General features: G+C 45.1%; 1 protein-coding gene and 1 long non-coding RNA gene across 12 annotated transcripts in view; both read right to left on the bottom strand.

Moving 5' to 3' along the window:
* LOC139276702 (bis(5'-adenosyl)-triphosphatase-like) overlaps positions 1 to 18,479 on the bottom strand; it is a 1,572,769-nt gene that overhangs the window by 679,903 nt on the left and 874,387 nt on the right. The gene's annotated exons all lie outside the window — the stretch shown is intronic.
* Positions 8,965 to 18,479, bottom strand: part of LOC139276703 (uncharacterized) — a 415,095-nt gene continuing 405,580 nt past the window's right edge. The window contains exon 3 of the long non-coding RNA XR_011595976.1: positions 8,965 to 9,065. This is a non-coding gene — a long non-coding RNA (uncharacterized lncRNA). The remainder of the gene's footprint in view (positions 9,066 to 18,479) is intronic.

Raw genomic sequence — 18,479 nt, 5'->3', positions numbered from 1 at the left:
TTGGTACTAGCATGTGATGCGTCGTCATATGGCGTCGGGTGTGTATTGCAACAAGCTAAAGATTTAGGGAAACTGCAACCGGTTGCTTATACATCCAGGAGTCTGTCTAAGGCTGAGAGAACCTACAGCATGATTGAAAAAGAAGTGTTAGCATGTATCTATGGGGTAAAGAAAATGCATCAATACCTGTTGGGCTAAAATTCGAATTGGAAACTGACCATAAGCCACTTCTATCCCTGTTTTCTAAGAGTAAAGGGATAAATACCAACGCATCGGCCAGCATCCAGAGATGGGCGCTCACGTTGTCCGCATACAACTACGCCATCTGCCACAGGCCAGGCACAGAAAACTGCGCCGATGCTCTCAGTAGGCTGCCATTGCCCACCACGGGGTGGAAATGGCGCAGCCTGCAGATCTAGCCATGGTTATGGAAGCATTTGAGAGTGAGCAATCACCCGTCACTGCCCGGCAGATCAAAACCTGGACAAGTCAGGACCCCTTATTATCTCTAGTCAAAAGCTGTGTTCTTCACGGGAGCTGGTCCAGTGTCCCAGTGGAAATGGAGGAAGAGATAAAGCTGTTCCAGCGGTGCAAAGATGAAATGTCTATACAGGCAGACTGCCTTCTGTGGGGCAATTGAGCAGTGGTCCCCAAGAAAGGCAGAGACACCTTCATCAATGACCTCCACAGTACCCACCCAGGCATCGTAATGATGAAAGCGACAGCCAGATCTCACGTGTGGTGGCCCAGTATCGATGCGGACTTAGAGTCCTGCCTTCACAGATGTAATACATGTTCGCAGTTAAGCAATGTACCCAGGGAGGCGCCGCTAAATTTATGGTCTTGACCCTCCAAGTCGACTATGCAGGCCAGTTCTTGGGTAAAATGTTCCTTGTGTTTGTAGACGCATACTCCAAGTGGATTGAATGTGAGATAATGTCGGCTAGCACGTCCGCTGGCACTACTGAAAGCCTACGGGCCATGTTTGCCACACACGGATTACCCGATATCTTGGTGAGCGACAACGGGCCACGTTTTACCAGTGCTGAGTTCAAAGAATTCATGACCCATAACGGATCAAACATGTCACATCTGCCCCGTTTAAACTAGCGTCCAATGGTCAGGCAGAGAGATCAGTGCAAACCATCAAGCAAGGTTTGAAGAGGGTAACTGAAGTCTCACTGCAGACTCGCCTATCCCGAATCCTGCTTAGCTACCGCACGAGACCCCACTCACTCACTGGGATCCCACCTGCTGAACTGCTCATGAAAAGAGCACTTAAGACAAGGCTCTCGTTAGTTCACTCTGATCTACACGAACAGGTAGAGACTAGGCGGCTTCAACAAACTGCATACCATGATAACGCAAATGTGTCACACCAGATTGAAATCAATGATCCTGTATTTGTATTAAATTATGGACAAGGTCCCAAGTGGCTTCCTGGCACTGCCGTGGCCAAAGAGGGAAGCAGGGTGTTTCGGGTCAAACTTTCAAATGGACTCATTCACCGGATACACTTGGACCAAATCAAACTCAGATTCACGGACTATCCTGAGCAACCCACCTTGGACCCTACCTTTTTTGATCCCCCAACGTACACACCAGTGGCAAACGGCACCACGGTTGACCACGAAGCAGAACCCATCGGCCACAGCAGCCCTGCAGGGCACAACACACCAGGCAGCCCAGCAAGGCCAGCTGCACAGCAGCCCAGCGAGGGCCCAACAAATGATTCAACAACACCAGCTTTCACACCGAGACGATCAACCAGGGCAAGAAGGGCCCCAGATCGACTCACATTGTAAATAGTTACACTATTGACTTTGGGGGGGATGGTGTTGTTATATATGTGGACTTATATTTACTCTGTACAGCCACCAGAGGGCTCATCCCCTGGAGTTCCAAGGGATCCCATAATCCCTTAGAAGCACAGTTATTTAAGGAGGCTTCACAGGTTGGACAGGCACTCTGGAGACCTGCAATAAAAGACTACGGTCACACTTTACTTTGAGCTCACAGTGTTCAGTCTGACTCTTTCTCCAAACACAACAGTCACATGCTGTGGTCTGGGTGCATTCTTGATGGCCTCCGTCTTAGAGTCCGTGGATCTGATGCCATCTGCCGCAATATTTCTCCCCAAAAATTCAACCTCTGGCACCAGGAAAACACACTTGGAGCATTTCAGCCTGAGTCCCACTATGTCCAATCACTTTAGAACCTCTTCCAGATTGTGCAAGTGGTCGGTGGTGTCACAACCAGTGATCAGGATGTCATCTAGGAACACAACAATGCGTGGAACCGATTTCAGCAGACTCTCCATGTTTCTCTGGAAGATGGCAACAGCCGAGCGAATCCCAAAAGGGCATCTGTGGTATATGAACAGTCCTTGGTGCGTGTTGATGCACAACAATCTTTTCGAAGATTCAGCCAGCTCCTGTGTCCTGTAAGCAGAGGTTAGATCCAGCTTGGTGAACAACTTCTCCCCTGCTAACGTTGTGAACAGGTCCCTCACTTTGGGTAGTGGGTACTGGTCCTGTAATGAGACTCGGTTCGTCGTTACTTTGTAGTCTCTGCAGATTCTGACCGTGCCATCGCTTTTCAACACCGGAACAATTGGACTGGCCCACTCGTTGAACTCAACTGGCGAAATAATTTCCTCTCGTTGAAGTCTGTCCAGTTCGATTTCGACTTTCTCCCGGATCATGTATGGAACCGCTCGGGCATTGTGATGAATGGGCCGTGCATCAGGGACTAGATGGATCTGCACTTTGGCGCCTGTGAAGTTGCCGATGCCTGGCTCAAATAGTGACGGAAATTTGTTTAGCACTTGAGCGCACAAGGCGTCAGCCACCGAAGACAGCGCTTTGATGTCGTCCCAGTTCCATCGGATCTTTCCTAGCTAGCTTCTGCTGAACAGCGTTGGGCCATCGCCTGGTACAATCCATAGTGATAAATCATGCACAGCTCCATCGTACAATACCTTCACTGCAGCACTGCAAATGACTGGTATGAACACTTTGGTGTAGTGTGTAAGTGCGCAGTTTTGTATGAATCGGGCTTAGTTTTGGCCTTGGTGCTTTATTACCTCACAGTTTCTCAAAAGTCTTCTGGCTCATAATTGACTGACTCACTCCCGTGTCCAATTCCATGGAAACTGGAATGCCATTTAATTTGACTTTCAACATTATCGGAGGGCTTTTGGTGGTGAAGGTGTGTATCCCATACACTTCCTCTTCAGCCTCGGGTTGAGTTGCCTCTCTTACTCGTTCAGCGTGATCTGCGCCAGATCGGTCATCTTCTGCCATGTGGTGAGTCGCAGCACATTTGCGCATTCGTTGGAGGTGCCCCATTGTCCCGCAGCCTTTGCACACGTAGTGCTTGAATCGACATTGATGGGCTCTATGATTACCCCCGCAGCGCCAACATGGTGTTAATGGATTCGCATTCATGCTCAACGGCGGACTCTAAGTCATCCTAGGTCTGGCCTCTGCAGGCATGTAGGACCTGCCATGTCCAGTTCTGCCTGCTGAAGACGTTATTTTATGCACAGTACTTGCCGGTGAGCTTCGATGCTGAGAAGATATCTGCTTAGTGTTATCGTTCATGGACATGAAAGCCTGGGCTATCGTGATGGCCTTGCTCAGGTCTTGGGATTCGGCAGACAGCAGTTTGCGAAGAATGACCTCGTAGCCGATTCCAAGCATGAAAACGTCCGGCAACATTTCCCCCAAAAATCTGGCAAATTCGCACGGTTCCACAAGGCGTCTTAGGTCAGCCACTTCCTGGCCCTCGGAGCGATGGTGCGTATAAAAGCGATACCTGGCCATTAAGATGCTCTTCTTCGGCTTGAGGTGTTCCCGAATCAGCGTACACAACTCTGTATATGTTTTGTCCATTGTTTTCGTCGGTGCTAGCAGATTTTTGATGAGGCCATATATCATGGACCCACAAATGGTGAGGAGAATCGGCCTGTGCTTGATTGCATTGCTGTCCGTATCCAGCTCGTTGGCCATGAAGTACTGATCAAGACGCTCAACGAAGGCTTCCCAATCATCACCCTCAACAAATCTTTCAAGAATACCAACGGCAGCCATAACCACATGCAAGTTTGTGATCTGCTACTCGTCGCCAATTGCTATGTTCAGAATAACTCCACAAGACTGTATGCTGTAAGCTCAAACTGATGTGACCTTAGTCTCTTTAATCAAACTCCAGTGAAGAAGCAGCCTGGCAGACAACCTTTTATACTTGCTTGCACGAGGTGGGTCTCCAACAGGTGCGCCCCCTGGTGGCAAGTCTTACACTATTACAACATTTACATACATAACAGTCCGAGGACAGTCAACACCACTGAACTGTACTCCCACAGAGAGAAGGCAAGAAATGAGGAGAAATTCAGAAGATAAAAACGTATACTGTGCTGTGGACTTATGCCCATATGGAACTCCTTTACGGCAAGCGAGCTCCAGGTGGGCAGAGGAAACGTTTCAAGTTTCCCCTCAAAGCCTCCTTGATAAAGTGCAACATCCTCACCGACACCTGAGAGTCCCTGGCCTAAGACCTCGAATCTCATCGCTGACAGCATGCAGAAATCAAGCGCAGGCAGCGGACCAGACTTCCCACCCACCCTTTCCTTCAACCATTGTCTGCCCTACCTGTGACAGAGACTGTAATTCCCGTATTGGACTGTACAGCCACCTGAGAACTCACTTTTAGAATGGAAGCAAGTCTTCCTCGATTTCGAGGGACTGCCAATGATGATGATGATATGGAAGCATTACAATCATCACTGAGAAAACACCTGGATCTCATCAGACTAGACCCAATTTCAAATTCAGGTGCCAGAAGAGAAAGAACAATTTTTAAAATCTGTGTCATCTAATTTCCCTACACAAATCTATAATTAACAGTAAGACTTTATTCGCGCAGTGCTTTGATTTTTTTGCAAAACACAGCTCCTTAATGAGAATGTTGATTTAAAAGGATAATTTACTCTGACTGATTCAGTCCCCATGTATCAACGTGTTTGTTTAATATAATGACTCAAAAGGAACACTTTGATTGTTACTGTGGGGTTCCCAAGAAGAGGTTTCTAATGAGTTGCGCTTGCAAATTTCACTTCAGATGGACAAAAATCTTTAATATCTGACATCTCTACCTCACAAAACATGGAACTAAATGGCAAATATACTCCAATTTTAAGACTAGAACTTTGGCATCCGACAGCCAATGAAAACTGAACAGTTCAGTTTAAACTAGATAGGGGACAATCTTTTGTGCTACATGATTAAGGTGAGCAAGTTTTCTTTCCCTCTGCCTGGTTCTTTTTAAAGTCAATTGTTCCCTTCTGTGCTTGGCTGTGAACTGATATTTCAAACTGAAAATTACAAGTGCAGGTGGAACTTTTTCATGCAAAGGTTACAGACCTGTGGAATAAACTATCAGGGAAGGCGACTGAGGTTGACAGTATATCATCATAGGGGATCCCTCAAACGAGGATGACTTGCTTCCACGAGTTCACAGATGTTTCAATGAAGGACACGATATTCCTGAACTCCAATTGAGGGGGTGGAAGATACCTGTGCGTGGATTTTTTTAACGTGTGGTGACCGTTGCACATCAGCCACCATACGGGCTTGACAGAGCTAGACCTTTATCCAGTGGCAAGGGTTAACCAGGACAACTGGAGACCTGCTCTGCTGCACAGACCTAGTGCGCACACATAGCGGCCCTGGGCCCTTGGCTCTTCTGGGCCCCGTACCCTCATTTGCCGCACCTCCGCCACGATCTCTCGCTGCACCTCCGCCACGATCTCCCGCCACACCAAACATTCACCGAACCTCCGACACGATTACCCATAAAATCTCAGCCACGATCCCTCGTCCCTCCTCCACCCCAATCACTCTTGTAAGTCCGCCACGACTTCCCACTCCTCTGCTGTACCTGGGCACCGCCGATGCTCCTGCCCACGCTCCAAATGGCGACCTGGGTCCTGATGACGTTACCCAGTCGCTCACCTCAAAGCCATCGCACACTTGGAGCTGCTCGCGCTGGAAGCTGCAGTGGCATGCTGCAGCTCTTATACTCCCGACCTGCGGTGGTGTTCTCTCACAAGTCAGGGTGGCCCACTGTACACAGTGATGCTGGCACACAGGCCAAATTGTGGTCATTCCCAGCCCTAATTCCCATTCACCCATCACCACTGAGACATTAGGATAAGCGACCAAATGCTTGGTCAGAGGGAGGCTTTACACACCATTTCAAATTTAACTCTGGCTGGTCAGGTTTCTCAGGCCTCAGGTAACCCACCAACTAAAGTGAGGCAAGGACTGCTGGATCCCACTTATTTTTGTATCCATCCCTGGAAAAAAAACTTTCTCTCAAGTCCCTTACTGCTGCACTTTCTAATTCCCAACTACCTAGACTTCGATGTACTATTTCCAAGACATCGCTGCAGCAACTGACTCACTAAATCACATGCTCGCCACCACTTTTGATGCCCTTGTCCTCACTAAAATCATTACACTCTCAGCTTAGTCATTCCCCTTGGTATACCCCTCATCTCCACTCTTTTAACTCCCTAACATCTGTTGTGGGAAAAGGCTGGCGTCCATTATTAAGGAAGCAGCAGCAGGACACCTAGAAAAGCACAATTCAATCAAGCAGAGTCAGCATGGCCCCACGAAAGGGAAATCCTGCCTGACAAATTCGCTGGAGTTCTCCGAGGATGCAACAAGCAGGGTGGACAAGGGGGAACCAGCGGATGTGGCCCACCCGGACCTCCAGAAGGCATTCGACAAAGTGCCACACAAAAGGTCACTGCACAAGACAAAAGTTCACGGGGCTGGGGGCAACATGCCAGCGTGGATAGAGGACTGGCCAATCAACAGAAAACAAAGAGTCGGGACAAATGGGTCACCTTCCGGTTAGCAAACAGCAACCAGTGGGGTGCCGCAGGGACTGGAGCCGGGGCCCCAACCATCCACAATCCACACCAAAGACTTGCATGAAGGGACCGAGCGCACCGCAGCCAAGTCCGCCGACGACACCCATCTTTGACTGTATATAGCTAAGTGACAATTAGATGCATTTCTGAAGAGAGAAAGATTTAATGCATATAAAAAGATGGATAAGTAAGGTTGAGTTCTATTAAGAAACAATTGATGCTTTTGGCCTTTTCCTAAAAATTCATATGTTCTTTTTTATTCTGGTCCTTCACCTGCTTCAATTTAGCAAAGTGTCATGGGATAGAAACCTCTGGTGCTAGACTTATTAAGGAGTTGAGGGACTTGTTTTTTTAATTTAATTTCTTTCAAATTAACATTAGTGAGAGGAGGCTTGGAACTATCATGATTTTTTCCCAATTAAAATGTGATCTTTTTAACACAGTTTTAAATGTGAGATGCATAATTCAAAGAGACAGTTTTCCAGACAGATTTGTAATTGTGAATTAGGAGATTGAAAAATCTAACCTTTTTTTAAACACACTAGATAAAACCTCTCATGGAACTTTTAAACCCGTCATGTTGACAAAGGCATCCTACGCACAATTTTCCCTTCCCTTTCTACCAATGTAGAACCCACTATCGAAGTGAAAATCAGGTGTGTTCTGTAACGGGCAAGCGATCTGCACCATCACTTTACCGCCCAAGTGATGATGGTAAAAAAGGATTCCCACTGTAGCAAAGGCTCCAAGCCAAGTCACATATTCACCAGGGGTTAGTTTACCATCCACCAAGGAAGAGCAGGTCTAAACTGCCAACATTTCTACCTGCATTCGCAAAGGTTACTTCATGAACTATGAGGTTTTATCGCAACAGAATAAAGTTTTTGGCTATCCTTTGTTCAACGCTGCCAGTTTTATCACTGTGCTAATATGTGGTAAGGAAACAGGGCTAACAAAATAAGTGCAGAACATTCAACAAAAAACTTCCACTTCTCTTTTTATGGACTACATGAAAATATCCAATATAATCACAAAACTGGGTTTGGGCACAGATCACAATATTTGAGGGTGAAGAGTGAATGGGCTGAATTTTTGATGGGAAGCTATTTTAGAAAATTCCTAAATTATTTTCCCTATATGAATAGATCAATTGAAGTATCAACAGTTGGTGTAAACAAAACCTTGAAGCATAGAAATCACAGCACAGAAGAAGACCATTCAGTCCCTCACACCAGTGCCAGTGCTAGCTCTTCAGTTGGAGCTATTTACTCTAATTAAATTTCCCTGCCCTTTCTCGTATCCTTTTATATTCCCTCTTTTCAAATACTTACCAGATTCGCTTTTAAATAATGTTGTCATCTCTGTGTTCTGGTAAAGCATTCCCTGACCTCATGAACCTCAATGTCTAATTTCCCCTTTTTGTGATAATCTTCAATCAGGTACAGGTACACATTTCAGTGAAATATTGCAAGCACAGACATTCTTACTAACAGGAACAAAGAATTTTTCACCAAGGTTATTCACATAATCATTTTATTTAAGGAAGATAGTTGAGGTCTTTTCCATTTGAAGTTCTCTTGCTCTTTCAATGTTTAGACTCAAGGAAGACACTGACTTCATTGCCAAAGGGAGAATAGCTAGAAAAGCCGTGCATTGTCATATTGGGATTTTTGTGAAACTGTGATGCGTTTGGATATGAATTGTGTTGTCACATTGCAGTGTTTAACAAATAGTTTTGAGCAAACTCTGTCCTTTAAAGTTGTAGCAAGACTCTGATCTCTTAACTATATGTGTCTTGTTTTCTAAATAATTTGCATAAAGGAGCTACCTGCAATGCATTGCAAATTTAATTTCAAACATGTGACCACACTAGAGACTTTACAGAAAATCTGAGGGAGAGAAATTTGTGTTCGCCAGGAAAGTTGCCAGTGTTATCGCCCACTGAAAATGATCGCAACACTAACGGAACAAAATTCGCCTGGGGGCTGGGGATTGGTGGCCCAACTGCTTACCTTCCATGCAACGCCATCCTGGTGGCCCTCGTGGAGGTATCCGACCTGAAGTTCCTATCCAGGTGCAGTGTTCGGGTTTCGCACAGCCTCTGGAAGCTCACATGGAACTGTGGGCAATGAAAAGGGCTGTGAATTAAAGGAACCATGCACTTAGTAGTAATACAAATTAAAATCCAGTGAAACAATTTAGTTTTCAGCCCTTTCTGCCTTTTTAAAACAAATTACATTAAAAAGTCCTAAATTCCCTTCCTAATCTCAAAAAATGGGAAAAGTGCTTCAGCACTAACACAAATGTTTAGCAACAACAACTTGTATTTATATAGCAAGCCAGGAAAGGGGCACCCAGGGTCTCGCACGCAGCACTCCAGCTTTATGCAAATACTGCAAGAAAAATCCTCTACCCACAGAGGTAAGGAGGCCCTCTGGAAAGAAGGATGTGCCAGCAATGTCGCCCCCACCACCTGGCTCCATTGCCCAAAGAAGCTTCATGACCTCAGACCACTAGCCTCACACATTGCTTAATGCACGACCCCCAATCACTCATCTACCAACAATCTGCACCAATCACGAGGCACATCTCCCATTCCTAGTCTCACCTCGCACCCTTGGAGGAGACGGTGCAGGCCATTCTTGGCAGGGGCATGGCTGAGCCCTTGGACAGTGGCAGGGCTGAAAGGATATAAGATGCTGGTATCCTCATACGTTATCCTCCTTCTGGCATGCACCTCTTGCTTTCCCACCCTACCGTCACCACAGCTCCACCCTTGTGCCTTCCTCATTTCACACACTCAAGAAATGCAGCCTGCCTAGCCATTGGGTGACTCAGGAGAGATAAAGGACAAGAAGATGATTGATTTGACACTCCCAGCCACTCCCACCTTGAGACACTTCTCAAGGTCAACCAGCAAGGGCATTTGCAGTTCCTCCCACTGAAAGTCAGCAGCCTTCCACCAGCCATGCTGCAGCCACTGGGGTAGCATTGAGTGACATCAGTAGGATAGGCAAAGGCACACACTAAGGGAATGCATAAAGGTGATGAGTTGATTTTTGATTTCACATTGGATGGCTAGATGTATACAGTTGGATTGGAAAGTTTGCTTTGTGGTGGCTTTTATTTTAGCGTTGTGGTGGTCAGTAATAGATGGAAGGTCAGACGTGGGACTAATGTTGAAAGTGGAATTGAAGTTGCTGTTACTGGACTGCAGGTGGATGATTCCATCCCGTATATCCCGGACACAAAGGGGCTGTCTGGGATGCATTCTTCCATCTGCGTCTTCCTCTTCTGCTTTCTCCTCTTCCCTCTGCGAGCAAATGCTGTAAATCTGAAATGCCAGCATAAAATGCTGTAAATACTCAGCTGGTCAGGCAGCATCTCGACATGAGATGTGAATTCTGTTTTTCTCTCTGTGGATGTTGCCTGACCTGCTGAGTATTTGCAGCATTTACTGCCTTCTCAAAGGCTTTCATTTACCATCTGAGCCCTTGCAAGCGTCCAGCAGCACACACTACACATTTAAAAAACATTTTAATATATATATTCCAGCAAGCCACTAGTTCAATACAATCAAAACAAAAAGTCAAAAATTTTAAATACAAACTTACCTGAAAGATGTGTGTGTCCCTTTATGAGGTGCTGACATCACCACTGTGAGCTTACTTGCACAAACCTGGCGTGCTTAGGACCCAACTCTGAATTCAGCGCCAGGGTCAAATTTCGCTTTTGTGACGGCAAGTCGACTTTGCACGACGATTAATGTCAGAATGCCGCCACCTTGTCCAGCATGGCACTGCCGGTTATCATAACGCAAAGCTAAGGACCAAAGCTAAGGACCACAAGACCCTCCAGCAGCTGTCAGAAGAGTGGCTGCCATGTTTTAGCGCTGTTTAATGTATATATATGTGTGTATCTATGTATATGTATATATATATATATGTGTGTGTGTGTGTGTTTGTGTGTATATGCATATATATATATATGTGTGTGTATATGCATATTTGAGGGCCTGTTCGAAGATCAGGCCTTCAAATCTGCCACCAAGGTCATGGTCTACAGGGCTGTAGTGATACCCGCCCTCCTGTATGGCTCAGAGATGTGGACCATATACAGTAGACACCTCAAATCGCTGGAGAAGAAATACAACCAACGATGTCTCCACAAGATCCTGCAAATCCCCTAGGAGGACAGACGCACCAATGTTAGCGTCCTTGACCAGGCCAACATCCCCAACATCGAAGCACTGACCACACTCGACCAGTTCCGCTGGGCGGGCCACACTGTTTGCATGCCTGACACAAGACTCCCAAAGCAAGCGCTCTCGGAATTCCTACACGGCAAGGGGCCCAAGGTAGGTAGAGGAAACGTTTCAAGAACACCCTCAAAGCCTCCTTGATAAAATGCAACAAACCCCACCGACACCTGGGAGACCCTGGCCAAAGACCGCCCTAAGTGAAGGAAGTGCATCGGGAGGGCGCTGAGCACCTCGAGTTTCATCGGCGAGAGCATGCAGAAACCAAGCGCAGGCAGCGGAAGGAGCGTGCAGCAAACCAGTCCACCCACCCTTTCTCTCAATGACTGTCTGTCCCACCTGTGACAGAGACTGTAATTCCCATATTGGACTGTTCAGTCACCTAAGAACTAATTTTTAGAGTGGAAGCAAGTCTTCCTCGATTTTGAGGGACTGCCTATGATGATATGATAGAAACATAGAAACATAGAAAATAGGTGCAGGAGCAGGCCATTCAGCCCTTCTAGCCTGCACCGCCATTCAATGAGTTCATGTCTGAACATGAAACTTCAGTATGCATATATATGTGTGTGTGTGTGTATACACATATATATGCATATATAAAATTACACACACACACATATATATATATATATATATATATATACACACACATATATACACACATACACATATATATACATCGCGATCAACTGGGCTTGTATTCACTGGAGTTCAGAAGAATGAGAGGGGACCTCATAGAAACATATAAAATTCTGACGGGGTTAGACAGGTTAGATGCAGGAAGAATGTTCCCAATGTTGGGGAAGTCCAGAACCAGGGGTCACAGTCTAAGGATAAGGGGTAAGCCATTTAGGACCGAGATGCGGAGGAACTTCTTCACCCAGAGAGTGGTGAACCTGTGGAATTCTCTACCACAGAAAGTTGTTGAGGCCAATTCACTAAATATATTCAAAAAGGAGTTAGATGAGGTCCTTACTGCTAGGGGGATCAAGGGGTATGGCGAGAAAGCAGGAATGGGGTACTGAAGTTGAATGTTCAGCCATGAACTCATTGAATGGCGGTGCAGGCTAGAAGGGCCGAATGGCCTACTCCTGCACCTATTTTCTATGTTTCTATGTTTCTATGTTTCTAAGATGTCAGAGATAGAATAATCTCAAGATGACAAGGTTTAAAATGACACCAAAATGTAACAATCTGCTATTAAAAAATTAACTTGTATTTATATTGTGCTTTATAACATCTGTAAAGACATCCCAAATCATTTCACATACAATGAATTGCATTGAAGTACAATCACACTAATTATATCGGCAAAAATGGCAATCATTTGTGCAAAGCTATGTTCCACAAACAGAAAATCAGATGAATGATCAGTTAATCTGTTTTTACTTTTGGTGATGTTGGTTGGGGCACAATGTTTGCTAGGACACTAGGAGACCTTTCTGTTCCTCTTCAAACAGTGCCATGGAATCCTTAATATTCTCCTGAATTACAGGCACAGGCCTGTTCAATGTCTGATCTAAAGCACGCGATCTCTAACGATGCAGCACTCCCTCAGTTACTGCAATGGAGTGTTGGCCTACTTTCATTTGCTGTGGTCCCAGATTGCAATTTGAACCCAGGAATTTACAGCTGAGGTTGTCTTCCTTTCCTAGCGACCAAGACAGTCCCACTAATTATAAACAGGGGCAGAAAATGCTAGAAATACTCAGCAAATAAGGCAGTATCTGAGGGGAGAGAAACAATTAGTGTTTCATCGACCTGAAACATTGGGGGGAAAATTGCAGCCGGAGGCTTCCTTCAGACAAACGCCTCCGACCCGAAAAAAATCCACGAAAATACCTGGTGGTCCTGGAGGAACGTTGGAGGCCTTCATTCGCTGTGCAGCTTATGGGAACATGTCCTCCAGATAAGTGCATCCTGGAATCACGTGGGCCTGGACCACTAATCATAATTCTAATATTCTCATTGATAATAATGGGAGCTCTGTTTTTACGAGCTCCCATTACTATCAATGATAATAGCTCCCAAAAACAAGAAACACAACACAATAAATTAAAAAAACGCCTTGGGCCCGAAATTCACTGTCCCCGAAGGAACAGTTGCCGAAAAAATCGATTGGCCGCCGCGGTCCAATGATTTTCCCTCCCCGAGCCATATTCAGCTTGGGAGGGATTTGAGCGGTGTTCACTTATGTGGAAACGGCGTGGTGAAGCTGCTGTAATGGTGAATTTCCAGCGGAGAGAGAAACAACGTGCGTGCCCCTAGAAAGGAACTATCACAGCTAAATTCACCAAGGAATAGATAGGACTTTTCCCAGCAGTGCCCCCGCAAGGTTTTCAATGCGGTGCTCGAACGTGACACCGCTGGGGCCCTTTGGTAGGTAAATAGTTTTATTAGTTATTAGCGTTTTAATGTCATTTTCCATGGTCTGCTTTTCATATAGTTTTATTAATTATTTTGGCTCCATTAAACCTGCTGAGCGCTGCTCAGAGGTTTGCACATACCCCTGTACTTTTGTACAACTTTCAGGTCTGACTCTTTAGTGGAGTCCTGTGGGCTGCAGAGACCTGCTTGGCAGGGTTCACCCTGAGGATGGGAGGAGTGTTGGGAGGGCGACACCTGGTACACCTGCTCAGAAACAGGGCAGCACGCAGGAGAAGGCGTCGCCGTCAGCACCGTGCAGACAGGCAGCGGGCAAGGGAGGCAGGAGCCTTGATTCGTTCATTCTGCGCCAGACGTCTTCACCGGCCCGAATCAAGATTGCAGTTGGCTGCTTGGGGACAAGGAATATCCCGTCCACTTGGCTGCTCACTCCTCTGCGGAACCCCAGGATAGGGCCAGAGCATACATACAATGGCTCATTGTGTCATCAGGTGCATCATCGAGCATCCTTAAGCAGAGGTTCCGGTGCCTGGACCGCTCTGGTGGCACCTCGCAGTACTCTCCTCAACGGGTCTCCATAATCGTCGTGGTCTGCTGCATGCTGCACAACCAGGCCATCATGAGGGGACAGCCACTGGAGGTCGTGCCACCTGATGAGGAGGAGGAAAAGGAGGAGGAGGAGGAGGCGCAGGAGGAGGAAGAGGATCCCCATCGCTCAGAGCTAGGCGGCGTCGACCCATCGCCACCCTGGAAGGGCTGGGTTCAGCCTCCTGGGAGGGTGCGCCCTCACATATATGGAGGTGCGGAGGTGCCTGACACCTCCTCTGCAATCTCCCTCCATGCATTATGTGCTGCCTGTCTGTCAGGTCTCCCCATGTCAGGAAACAGTATTCTTCTTCTGCCCTCCACAATGACCATCAGTGTCTCCAGCTCCATATCAGTGAACCTGTTGGCTCTCCTTGCACCTCTTACACCAGCCATCCTTCCAACCTCCTTCTCCACTCAGGGCCTTGCTGCAAACCCTGGCCTTTAAAAAGGCCAAGGAGCAGCTGGCTCATTAGAAACCATTACCTGCATGCTGAATTTCTCAGTGGTGATAACGCTCGTACTAAGATACCACACCGCTGAAAATTCCAATTTGGAAAGGTTCATTAGCGCTGGAACCCATTGTTCACTTTTGGAGCTGAATATCAGGTAGCCCAGCCACTAAAAAATGTCAGCGCTAATGACCACAAAAAGGTGGGGAGAGCACCAGCGTTCCAGCAGCACTAAAGTTCGGGCCCCTCATATATTTTAAATTAATTGAAATTGAATGTAATTAAATGTTTTGGAAAGAAAATTATTTTTTGGAGTTTTTTTAATGTGTTTTAATAGGGTTAAAAATATACTTACCTTGATGGACAGGGTTTTTAATATAAAAATGAGTGATCAAATTTAATTTTTCTATGTTTTAAAACTCTTGTTTATCACAATCATAATCACTCAGGAGGTGGTACTCAGTAAGATAATGAGACTAAAGGCGGATAAATCCCCTGGACCTGATGGTTTGCATCCTCGGGTTTAAGAGAAGTAGCGGTAGGGATAGTGGATGCATTGGTTGTAATTTACCAAAATTCCCTGGATTCTGGGGAGGTCCCAGCAGATTGGAAAACTGCAAATGTAATGCCCCTATTTAAAAAAGGAGGCAGACAAAAAGCAGGAAACGATAGACCAGTTAGCCTAACATCTGTGGTTGGGAAAATGTTGGAGTCCATTATTAAAGATGCAGTAGCAGGACATTTGGAAAAGCAAAATTCGGTCAAGCAGAGTCAGCATGGATTTATAAAGGGGAAGTCATGTTTGACAAATCTGCTAGAATTATTTGAGGGTGGATAAAGGGGAACCAGTGGATGTAGTGTATTTGGACTTCCAGAAGGCATTTGACAAGGTGCCACATAAAAGGTTACTGCACAAGATAAAAGATCACGGGGTTGGGGGGTAAAATATTAGCATGGATAAAGGATTGGCTAACTAACAGAAAACAGACAGCAGGGATAAATGGTTCATTCTTGGGTTGGTAATCAGTAACTAGTGGGATGCCGCAGGGATCAGTGCTGGGACCCCAACTATTTACAATCTATATTAACGACTTGGAAGAAGGGACTGAGTGTAACGTAGCCAAGTTTGTCAACGATACAAAGATGGGAGGAAAAGCAATGTGTGAGGAGGACACAAAAAATCTGTAAATGGACATGGACAGGCTAAACGAGTGGGCAAAAATTTGGCAGATGGAGTATAATGTTGGAAAGTGTGAGGTCATGCACTTTGGCAGAAAAAAATCAAAGAGCAAGTTATTATTTAAATGGAGAAAGATTGCTGCAGTACAGCGGGACCTGTGGGTACTTGTGCATGAAACACAAAAGGATAGTATGCAGGTACAGCATGTGATCAGGAAGACCAATGGAACCTTGGCCTTTACTGCAAAGGGGATGGAGTATAAAAGCAAGGAAGTCTTGCTGCAGTTGTACAGGTATTGGTGAGGCCACACCTGGAATACTGCGTGCAGTTTTGGTTTCCATATTTATGAAAGGATATACTTGCTTTGGAGGCAGTTCAGAGAAGCTTCACAAGGTTGATTCCAGAGATGAGGGGGTTGACTTATGAGGAAAGGTTGAATAGGTTGGGCCTCTACTCATTGGAATTCAGAAGAATGAGAGGTGATCTATCGCAACATATAAGATTATGAGGGAGCTTGACAAGGTGAATGCAGAGAGGATGTTTCCACTGATAGGGGAGACTAGAACTAGAGGGCATAATCTTAGAATAAGGGGCTGCCCATTTAAAACTGAGATGAGGAGAAATTTCTTCTCTCAGAGGGTGTGGATCTGTGAAATTCGCTGCCCCAGAGAGCTGTGGAAGCTGGTGCATTGAATAAATTTAAGATAGAAATAGACAGTTTCTTAAACGATAAGGGAATGAGGGAATAAAAGTTGCACAATATTTATTTTGTAAATGTGCCAAAGTTGAAGGGAAGTGGACCTGAGACCATAATCGGATCAGCCATGATCGTATTAAATAGCGGAGCAGGCTCGAGGGGACGTATGGCATTCTCCTGCTCCTATTTCTTATGTTCTTATGCTGGTAAAAGTAGCTATACGCCTGCTTTTACCAGGCGCAAGAGTTTGAAGAACATTCGCTGGGCACGAGTTGGCAAATAGCTCAATCTCTGCCCCACAGATGTCCTTCCTGTGGGGATTTTGACAAATCACAAAAGCTGGTTCTTGGTGCATGTGCATTGCGCGCCAAGAACCGGCTTTTGTCCAGCCGCAATTGTCGGCCCATTAACTTTGTTTCTCTCTCCACTGATGCTGCCTGACCTGCTGAGTATTTCAAACATTTTCTGTTTTCATTTCAGATTTCCAACATCTGCAGTATTTTGCTTTTATATTCGAGCTCTAATTATGTAACTTTACAGAATCTTTCTGCTGTTCATTTCCATGAAAATCTGTTCTGACAAGTCTACAATAGAAACAGTTAGTTCTGCTGGTTTGTAGTTTTGTCGTGCAAATATACAATACATTTTAAATGGTAGACTAATTGCTCCTATTCAGTCCTTTGTAAAGGCTGATCTGTTAAAAATAGCCTCTTTAGATGAACAATGAGCATCCTACTATTGACTAACTACTCAAATCTACCCAATGCTTAGTTCTTTAAGTTGCCTCAAAATGTTCAATTACTGTAGTTGTTTCTAAATAAAGAGTTTCTCCTACAGCACAAAGCATATTTTATCAGAATATTCCACTTAAATGTGCACATTTGTGAACCATCAAAAAATGAGAAAAATCAGTTGTATATTTGCAGGAGGATACTCCCCATGGAATAATTATAATGCAAAGTATGCAAAATATTTCCTACACTTACATCTCATCCATGCAAAAACAGCCTACCTCATAGGAGAAATTATTATTGGCAGTATTGCTGAAAAGTCAAAGAAACCAAATGATTTAGGTCAGGTCAGGCCAGGTGCACTGAGATTGGCCATGGGAATTAGTATGGTTTTACTGCTGGAGACTGATTCAAAATGGTCACATGCAGTAAAAGTCATAATAGCACAATTACACTTAGTATTTGTTTCCTTAAAGAAAAATTCACTGTATTTTGCTCGCTTGCTTGTGATTACATATGTAACCTTAAAAAAAAATCCTTAGAATTGATTTTGCTCCAGTAAACAGGACGGAGTGATGTGTAGACCAGATCAGGTAAGGGTTGCAGGTTTCTTTTCTGAAGGACACGAGTGATATTTTTCTAATAATTTAAAAGCATTCATGCTCATTTATTAAATTCAGTATCACAATTTGTCATATGGCATTTGAACTCACAATTTCTGGGTTGCCAATCCAGAGTTATAACCAATGCACAACTATACCCCAATCTGTATGTTTCACATGTATGTCATTTGCAACTAATTGTATTTGGTTGTCACCAATATTGGCTTAAGATGTAAAGACGCATCATCAACTGTAATGATTTTGGACACTTTAAAAAATATATTTACCGCACAACAGGCCAGGACCAAAAAAAAGCAAAATAATGCCACGCTGAACAAACAGTACCTTTCCATTCCTGGCACAAGAGGAATTATTCAATCTTAATTGTTTACCCCAGCACAGAAACACAGAAACATAGAAACATAGAAAATAGGTGCAGGAATAGGCCATTCGGCCATTCAATGAGTTCATGGCTGAACATGTAACTTCAGTACCCCATTCCTGCTTTCTCGCCATACTCCTTGATCCCCCTAGTAGTAAGGACTACATCTAACTCCTTTTTGAATATATTTAGTGAATTGAGTGAATACCACAAATAGGCACATGGCCTAATATAAGTTGTCAGCTTCATAAAAGGCAT

The sequence above is a fragment of the Pristiophorus japonicus genome, chromosome 12, assembly GCF_044704955.1.
Source record: "Pristiophorus japonicus isolate sPriJap1 chromosome 12, sPriJap1.hap1, whole genome shotgun sequence".
NCBI classification, from domain to species: domain Eukaryota; kingdom Metazoa; phylum Chordata; class Chondrichthyes; family Pristiophoridae; genus Pristiophorus; species Pristiophorus japonicus.
Note: the sequence above shows the minus strand (reverse complement) of the source record. Positions and strands in the feature narration are given on the sequence as shown.